This window comes from Lycium ferocissimum, unplaced genomic scaffold, assembly GCF_029784015.1.
Source record: "Lycium ferocissimum isolate CSIRO_LF1 unplaced genomic scaffold, AGI_CSIRO_Lferr_CH_V1 ctg3752, whole genome shotgun sequence".
Taxonomy (NCBI): domain Eukaryota; kingdom Viridiplantae; phylum Streptophyta; class Magnoliopsida; order Solanales; family Solanaceae; genus Lycium; species Lycium ferocissimum.
Window position 1 is genome coordinate 44,459 of NW_026725482.1, and position 8,720 is coordinate 53,178.

The following is an 8,720-nucleotide window of genomic DNA, read 5'->3' on the forward strand; positions in this document are numbered from 1 at the left end:
CAATTTATTTTTATTCTAAAATCCTTTTGTTCTGCTCAAATAGTATTTAGTCTAGCAACTATTTGAAGCCATGCATTATGGATTCGTCCTTTCTATTGAAACGAAGATAACATAATGTGTGCTATTGACGTGAATTACAAATGTTTTAAAGAATCACAGCCATACATGCTTTAAACTAAAGTTGTCGGCGTATATATTTTGAGTCTAGAGAGTCATGCCAGTTTTTATATCAATCGCTATCAAAATTATTCATGGATTGAGAGTAATAACAAAACAAATTTAATATCTACCAAACGGACTGTTGTTGAGGCGTAAGCATATTCCCTTGATAATTTTCCTATACATAGTTCAGCATGAGACCATATCTCATAACAATCCACAAAATGATGAGAATGAGAGAGACAAAAATTAGCCTTTTAGTTCTGGCTTTGTTCCTGCTAAAGGTCTCAGCCATGCTATGTCTTCCCCTTTATCTGCCAACCAATGAAACCTTTGGCCTTGAACTAGGGGAACGTAATACGTCAGGCCTAGCCCTGCCATTCCCAGTGGGACGGTGCGGATATCAAGCTGGTGGTCGACCATGTCCTACTGGGCAGTGTTGTAGCAATTCTGGTTGGTGCAGAACCGGGACACTCTATTGTAATCACAGAGTTTGTCAAATGCAATGTTCAGGCCCGCTCCCAAAGAAACGATGCGGAATGCAAGCTTTAGGTCGACCATGTCCTTCTGGAGAGTGTTGTAATGTGTCTGGTTGGTGTGGAAGCACAAAAGACTATTGTGATCCTGGAAATTGTCAAAGCTAATGTCCAGGACACTATCCAAATGGACGATGTGGATGGCAAGCTGGTGGTAGGCTATGTCCTAAAGTATGTTGTAGTCTTTCTGGTTGGTGTGGAACCACTACTGACTATTGTGCTCCTGAAAATTGTCAAAGCCAATGTAATACGCCACCTCCACCGCCATCCCCATCCCCACCTCCCCCCCCCCCAGCGCCATCCCCACCACCTCCACCCCCATACCCACCACCTCCATCCCCACCTCCACCCCCACCTCCACCCCCATCCCCACCACCTCCATCCCCACCTCCACCACCGCCCCCGTCCCCATCTCCACCGCCACCTCCATCGTTCCCACAGGGACGATGCGGAAAACAAGCTGCTGGTAGAGCATGTCCTACTGGAGTGTGTTGTAGTGAATCTGGTTGGTGTGGATCCACACGAGCCTATTGTGCTCCTGGAAACTGTTAAAGTCAGTGCTTCGATCCACATGGACGATGCGGAAGGCAAGCTGGTTATCGAGGATGTCATACCGGAGACTGTTGCAGTAGATGGGGTTGGTGTGGACACACAGCAGCCTATTGTGCTCCTTGGAACTGTCAAAGTCAGTGCACTAATCCAACTTTCTCCAATACTCTAACCTCGTCTGCTAAGAATCGTACGAGAGGTATTGGAAGCTTCTTGCTCAGCGTTGTCTAGATGCTAGCTCCTGTATTCCCAATTACTAGCAAGAGGCTGTACTGTACTTAATATATATAATAAATAAAGGACTTTTGTCTAAATTAAAATAGCGGATGAGGTTTGTTCTGTAAGACTTTTCCAACCATTTTTATCTATATTTGTCATATATATGGGATAACACATTTGGAGAAGGATCATTGAAGAAAATCTTAAATTACTGTACTATCAATTAAATACCCGTCTATATGTTCCATATTTTATCATGATATTACCATTCACAAGATAGCGTGAAACGCACTCGCCACCTATGATAAAATATTAGAGCATTTTTATAAACATATTGACATAATTCTAGATACACTAGCTTGTTTAAGCAATTAAACAGTACAAGTATATCAAATATATACAAACACTGAAGCTGCAGCTGAAATCATGAAGCATAAACAAGCAACGCATTAAATTCACTGAATCTGAATCTATGCTCACGGCTCACAGTATGTATTTGTCCATGTCTTACCCCGTCTTCCAGAGTGGGCCTTATTTACCCACATCTTACCCGGGTCACTTATAATTTTGGCATCTACCGCCAACCAAACTCAATAGGGCCTGTCGGAGTATGTTCCTCTGAAGATATGATAAAGTGGAACAAACATCCAATCAATACCAATTCAAAACTTTACATATTTAGCAAGTATCTATTTAAGCGATATTACGCTAAAGGACTCATACGGTCATTACTTTAGACACTTGAATCTTATCCAGTTTAGATCATCCTTGCCCACTCACATGAACTAAATGGTTTAAATGCATACATACAACATAAACCATATGCTTTTTATGAAAGCAAGTAAACTAGGAGTTCAAGTCTTCACTTGTCTTATAACCGGAACGCAACCTCTCTTGAAATGTCAAATTTCCTTCAAACAATCTCTAGTAGTCTCAATCTATTCAATATCATAAACGAATGGTCCAAATTAGTCTAGGGAAACTAATCCTATAGCTTTAGGTTTAGAACTAAATCTCCACGTTCTATATCTTGATTCCATGGTTCTTTTAAAAAGCTAAAATATTTATATCTCAATATCATGATCTACACCAGTTCAATACACATAACCATTTAATTAGTATCAGCTTTCCAAGAGTCCATAACAGTGTGACAAACAAAATTAATTTCTGTACATGAGCTGACCGAAACAGTGGTTTCGGTTGAAACTTAAATTTGTAATCTGCATCACCATCTTTCCCAGATTAAAAACCTATGACTTCCATAATATAATGATTCCTCCAATCAATACTTCATTAATTTACCCCAATGATTGCATAATAAAAAGATTCTACTTTTAATAGAATAATAAAAAGAATGCTATTCCTTTTCACTCATTTCAAGAACATAGCTACCCTAAAGAGATTGAGTCAATGTTGACGTTCGCCACCACCACCCCCATCCCCACTGCCACCCTCACCCCCACCTCCGGCATTCCCACTAGACCGATGTGGAAAGCAAGCTGGTGATAAAAAATGTACTACTGGAGAGTTGTAATTTATGGGGTTGGTGTGGAATCGGAATGGGCTATTGTACTCCTGGATGGTGTCAAAGTCAATGCCAACATCTAACCTCATCCGCCAAGAATCGTATGACAGGCACTGAAAGTTTCTTGCTCAACGCTGTCTAGGTGCAGCTAGCTCCTGTATTCTCAGTTACTAGCTAGAGGATGTACTATTACTTCTCTTTTGGGACTGGTGAAGTGATCTAATTAGTAATATTAATGTGTAATTAAAATGCATATGAAATGCATTACTTAATATTATAAATAAAAGACTTTTGTCTAAATTAAACAGCGGATGAGTTTCGTTCCATAAGATCTTTCCTGCCATTTTCATCCATATTCATCATATATACGGGGTAACACATGAATTGGAGAAGATCATCTAAGGAAAATCTTAATTATTCTAGGCAAAATACATCAAATGGCCCCTGAACTATACTCGAAATGTCGAATTCACACTCAAACTATACATACGATCTATTACACACCTGAACATCTAAAAAGTGAATTTAATACCACCCTACAAGCTGACGTGGCACAAAATAAATAAATAATTAATAAGTGGCGCGTTTTTTATAAAAATTTATTTTTTTATTCCATTTTTTCTTAAAATAAATGTTTTTTACCCCCCCCCCCCCCCGCCCCCGCTCCACCTCTCTTTCTTCTTCATCCTTGCACCCTTCACCCCTGCTCCTTTTTTTTTTTTTTTTTACATTCTCTCTCTCCTCCCTTCACGCCTGCTCCATCCCCCCACCACGTCGCTACCCCGCCCAGTCCCTCCATCTTCACGCCAAACCACCCCCACCCCCCCAAATCCCTCCCTTTCTTCTTCACCATACCTTCCATCACAAATAATCACATTGCCACCATCAATTTCAACATCCTCACCGACCCACCATCAAAAATTAAAACCTTAAAGACCATTAATATAAATATCTCAATCAATTTTTGTTGATTAGGATAGTAATACAAAAAAAAAAAAAAAAAGAACATGAATCTCGATGGTGGTGATGACATCTTTGTTTATAGCTAGTAAATTTGATGGTGGTGATGGAATTGATGATTGGGTTTGGGGATGGTGATATGCCACCGTGATAATGGAGGTTTTGTAATGAGCGAGTGGGGAAGAGGGAGGGGGGGGGGGGGGGAAGAAGAATAAAGACATTGAATAGCGGTCTGGTCGAAAAGTTGACAAATTGAATTTTGGACGGGGTGATATAATTTCGGTGGTCAATTTAGTTGCAGATCTTGAATTTATGGTGATTGTTTGCAATTTCTTATAGTGGCAGTAGTTGTGAAGCAATTTAACGGTTGATTTGGTTGTGGGTGGTGAAATTTGATGGTTGGTTTGATGGTGGTGATGGATATGGTAGTGGCGAAATTGATTGTGGTAATAGTGGCGGATATGGTGGTGCTGAAATGGGTGGTGGCAAATTTGGTGGTGGCGGATATGGTTGTGGTGAAATTGGTGGTGGGGGTGGTGGGTTTTGTAATGAGTATAGAAGAAAAGGAAAAAGAAAATAGTGCAAATTAAAAAGAAAAAGGAAAAAGTACTGAAAATAATAAAATTTATTTTATTTTCACGTGGCGCTGACGTGGCATGCGCGTGTGGATCACCACACGCTGTGAAAGTGGTATAATACCTTGTAGAGTGGTCTTAAATATACCTTTTAGATGTTCAGGTGTGTAATAGGTCGCATGTATAGTTTGAGTGTGAACTCGACATTTTGGATGTAGTTTAAGTGTCATTTGATGTATTTTGCCATTATTCTACTGTCAACCGTCTTTACGTTCCATAAATTATCATGATGTTACCATTCCCAAGATAGCGTCAACCGCATTCGCCACCTATATTAAACATTAGAGCATTTGTATAAGCATATCAACAAAATTCCAGATACACTTGCTTGTTATATACATGTGATGTTTCCGTAGGTCATCTTTCCCTTCATATCATAATCATATCCATACGTGTAATGAATTATGAACACCTCGCCGATTTCTGTATCCCAAGGTGGCTGAATCATGAAATTTTTGTGCAATACAAATGCCCACATTGTACAAATTAAAGCAGATGAAACCGCGTAGGCATACATCTCGAGCACCCAACCAAACGCGCGTCTGCCTCTGGATCCTTTTTGATACTACATAATCCTACTCTGCTGCCAAGGGTTATAAACTGAATCCGAAGATGTCACAGCTGCATGGAACAACTTCTTCTTGTTTTTTGATCTATTCAATAATATTAGCATCTTGACAATTGGGTTCTTGAGTAAAAGTTGCAAATTTTCTAAATAGGCCTGGCAATTCTTGCTTGAAAGAAGCATTTGATGAGATTGGGATGTTGTATATTATCAATACTGCTGAAAACCCAATCAAAACTGTGAATAAGAACATTTTGCCCCAACCCATTTAATTTCTTGTCTTTCTTTTTTTCCCAACTTTGCTTTAGCTGCTCCTTTGGAATCAGTTGCTGTTTGTCAGCTGGTGTGGGAAGTCGAAAAAAGATGATGAATTATTAAAAAGTAATGAAATGTATAGTGCCTCAGTCCTAATTCTTAAGAGAAAATAAGATTTTTTGGCTTCTTACAATTTGAATACAAGAAAATATCTTTTTCAGATCTTTTATGTGTTTTTTCAGATCTACTGTGTGTAAAAAGTGAAATCTCTTGTAAAAAGGCCATAAACTAAAAAAAAGTTTGTAAATGACCCAACAAATGAGAGCAAAGTAACAAAAGTACGCCATAAATAAAAAAAAGTTACAGAAGTACCTTTAACGCACTATTTTTATGTGTTACGATGACTAGGCTAACAGCTCCTGTTAAAACCTGTTACCCGAGCTTTAAAAAATAAAATAAAAATGTTTCAATAACGCACTAAAAAGATGCGTTATACAAGCAACCAATTTTTTTTTATCCATCAACAAGTCATTATGAATTCATTTCAATGGCCAAGCGGGCACAAATTTACATTTGGACTCAGTTGTTTTAGAAGGAAAAGACAAACGTTTGACAACGATATGTGTTGTTAAATAAACAATAGTTCTCATTTGAATACATTTATCCATTTTACTACAAATCAAAATATTACCATTGTTGAAAGGTGTGAGCCAACTTTAAAACGGTTCTTTGTAATTGCTTTTTCCTATCTCAAGGGAGTTCAGTTCCCCGAGGATGAACAAGCAAGACTACAAGGCTACAGATTTAAGGCTATTTCTTTTACACCGCTGGCAAATTCCACCATTTCCCTAGCTTTATATATATATATATATATATATATATATATATAGCTCAGCTAAAGCAAATTTATATCATTCTCCATCCCTTTGTCGTTAATAAATAATTAACATTATGGTGACTGTATTTTAAAATCAGTGCTATCCTTGGGAAAGTATAACTAGAACTATTCATAGCAATTAGCAAACCCACGTAAAGTAAAGTTTTTTGAGCCCTAGCTAGTTGTGACCTTTTTTTCTAATTTCTAGAAAAAAAGAACGCGCCACACGCGCTTTACCTTTTATCTCTCCTAAATAATACCGTTCCTATCTGCTTTATTACCGTTGCTTCTCTGACTATGCCATGGGGCCGCCGACGGGCACCCCACCGGCGCGTGCAAGTGATCAGAAGAAAGCCTCAGCTGAGGCGATTCCACCAAGATATGGTCCAGTAGGGTCATACGCCAATACTCTCACGGATGCTGCGGGTTCATCTGGGACCACTAATCTCATTGAACCCGAATCGATCAAGGCTAGAAGAACATCTCACAATGGCAAACCTGCAGTAATCTTTAAGGCAGTCGACTTCTATGGTACTATGGCGATGCATTGTCGAAGAACAATTGTGGGTAGATTTCTCAAGAGTAGGCCCCAAATTGACACAATTAGGGCAAAATTTTCTGAAAAATTCCCTATGAAAGGAACCCCAAAGATTGGGGTTTTTGACAATTTCAACATATTCCTCAATTTCACTAACGAAGAAGATTACAATTTCATCTTGTATAAAAGGGTGATTGAGATAGATGGATACCAAATTTGGCTTCAGAAGTGGACACCGGATTTCAAACCAGAGGAGGATCTCCCTATTGTTCCTGTTTGGATTCTACTTCCAGGTTTACCTTTTCATTTACATAATTGGCACTATGTTAAGCAAATAGCTAATGAAGTGGGAATTCCTCTGGAGATAGATGTTGCTACTAGAAGTATGACTAGGCCTAGCATGGCAAAGGTGAGAGTCGAAATAGATTTACTTAAACCTTTAGTGAAGAGTGTTTGGATTGGAATAGAAGATGATAATGCCCCTCTAAAAGGTTTTGATCAAAAAATTGAGTATGAAAATATTCCTAAATTCTGCAAGCACTGTAGGAAACTGGGTCATGATTTAGCAAGTTGTAGGATCCTGGAAAAAAAAAAATTGGAAGAAAAGAAGGAGGAAGAAGAAAGGGTAGCTGCTATGAACATAGACAATCAAAAAAAGGAGAAAAAAGATAAGAAAGCTAATCACAATGATAAACATGGATCAGAAGAGCAAAAAGATAGATCCAGTGGTGATCAGAGAGGACGAGAGGCTCAAATCAATCAGAATAGACATCATAGAAGAAATAGATGGCAAAGTGAACCTCCTAAGACTGTTTTCAGACCAACTGGAGTAATATTTGGTATTCATAAATCCTTACCGTAAAAATGGGAGTAAAAAAAAGGGGACTATTAACAATGACAATCATGAGGAAGTGGGGGATGAAGAAGCGGATAAGGAGAAGTTTGGTAAGGACAAAGAGCTGAATGGTAGTAAAAATAAGCAGCAGGAGGTCAATAACAATAACGAGAACCCCAACAAAGATATAGCTGAGCAGAGCCACAAAACTCCCGATGGGCAGAATAGTAATCAACAAAGTGTTATAGCCTGTATATTGTACGTTTGGAAATTCCAAGGTCGTCGTGGAAAGTTAAGGGCGAGACCATTTTCAGAAATTATTTTAATAGACGAGTTGTTATAAATATTATTTATGACTATTATTAGTATGGAAATATTGGGAAAGGTTAAGGGCAAAAAGGAAATTTGCAAATGGCATCATGGTAATTTTATGGAAAGGCTAAGGGTAAAATGGGAATTTATGATGTTCTAGAAAATTCATGGAATGGCCATGTTGGCCGAAAATGTAGCATATGTAGGTGTATGCTCACATTTTTTTTTTATGAGGGCTAAAGTGTACATAGGAAGACAATTAAGTCTTCTTTGTTATTTCAAGAAATTTCTAGAAAAAATGAATGAAAATGATGACAAAAATTAAGTCATCTTTGCCATGGAAAATAAGAAAATTCTAGAAATAAAGAAAGGGGAAAAGAAAAGAAAAATCTAGAGAGGGGGCATGTGCCCCTCACATGCATGCAATATGTATATATATATAAGAGAAGGATGGTCATATTTTTAACAAGGAGAGAAAGAAAGCAAGAAAGAAAGAAAGAAGAAAAAAAAAATGGAGGGGCCATTCGGCCATGCCTTGGCCGAATTGGTGCCATGAGGGAGAGAGCAAGAAAAATATTTTTCTCCTAGTTTTCCTATCAATTTGAGGATCCTCTACAACATGGTGCAAGTGTTGAAGCAAGTAGAAGGATGTTTGGTGTCATGCACCAACCCTACACCAAGTGAGAAGTTGAAGGAAAAGGTGAGATTTAATCTCTTTTTATATGTTATGAAGGGTTTATTTATGTTCTAGTATG

The 8,720-nt window shown here is 38.3% G+C and overlaps 1 pseudogene; it reads left to right on the forward strand.

Annotated features, from left to right (window-relative positions):
- Nucleotides 1-386: 386 nt before the first annotated feature.
- LOC132044154 (chitin-binding lectin 1-like) lies at nucleotides 387-1,475 on the forward strand (annotated as a pseudogene).
- The last annotated feature ends 7,245 nt before the right edge of the window (nucleotides 1,476-8,720 follow it).